The sequence below is a fragment of the Otolemur garnettii genome, unplaced genomic scaffold, assembly GCF_000181295.1.
Source record: "Otolemur garnettii isolate 467f Iridium unplaced genomic scaffold, OtoGar3 scaffold00158, whole genome shotgun sequence".
Classification (NCBI taxonomy): Eukaryota; Metazoa; Chordata; class Mammalia; order Primates; family Galagidae; genus Otolemur; species Otolemur garnettii.
Window position 1 is genome coordinate 3,690,823 of NW_003852553.1, and position 1,229 is coordinate 3,692,051.

Consider the following 1,229-nt stretch of genomic DNA (forward strand, 5'->3'; position numbering starts at 1 on the left):
TTTGCAGTTTTTGGCTGGGGCTGGGTTTGAACCCGCCACCTTAGGTGTACGTGGCTGGCGCCTTAGCCGGTTGAGCTATAGGCGCCGAGCCCATAGATTCTTTTTCAATGAGACTCTTCCTGTCTGATCAAGATTCTTCCTGATATATTTGGGAGTGACAATAATCAACAATAAGTTAAGGTATACTTAAAAATGGAATGTTCACAAAGAAATGATAAGTGCCTGAACTGATAGATACTCCAGTTACCCTGATTTTATTAACTTACATTGTATGCTTGTATCAAAACATCACACGTGGGCCAGCACCTGTAGCTCAGCAGCTAAGGCACCAGCCACATACACCAGAGCTGATGGGTTCAAATCCAGCCCGGGCCTGCCAAACAACAATGATAACTACAACCAAGAAAAAAATAGCCAGGTGTTGTGGCAGTTGCCTATAGTCCCAGCTACTGGGGAGGCTGAGGCAAGAGAATCGTTTAAGCCTAGGAGTTGGAGGTTGCTGTGAGCTGTGATGCCATGGCATTCTACCCAGGGTGACAGCTTGAGGCTCTGTTTCAAAAAAAAATCACATGTACCCCATAAAGATATACAACTATTATGTACCCATAATAATTAAAAATTTAAAAAACTTTAAAAAAAGATACTCTGACTTGTTTGAGACCCTTTCTGACATGTTTCAAATATTTCTGATATATTTGAGGCCCTTTTTATTTGTTTGGGAATATTAACAAATTTAAAGTTATTTCTAAGTATCCCAATATCCTTCTTGATTTGTTCGAGGTGCTTCTTGATGTAGTAGATGTTTTTTTCTGTCTGTTTGAGACATTACGGACATATTTGAGACCTAACATAGTTGAAGCTCTTGCCTCTTTGAGACCATTCATGACATGTTTGAGGCCCTTCCTGAGTTGAGATCCTTGTTCAAGTAGTTGAAACTCTTCCAGATGCATTTCAGACTCCTCTGGATGTCTTCAAAACGGTTCCTGACAAGTTTGCAACATTCCTGAGTCTTCCTGTGTGTTAGAGACCCTACCCGAGTTATTTAAAATTCTTCCTGACAAATATTAAGTCTTTCCTGACATGTTTTAATCATTTCCTAAGTTGTTTGAGACTGTTATTGACAGATTGGAGACCCTTCTTGTCTGTTTGAGACCCTTTCTGAAATAACTAAAACTCTTTTGGAGAGGTCCATTTCTTTTTTTTTTTTTTTTGAGACAGAGCCTCAAGCT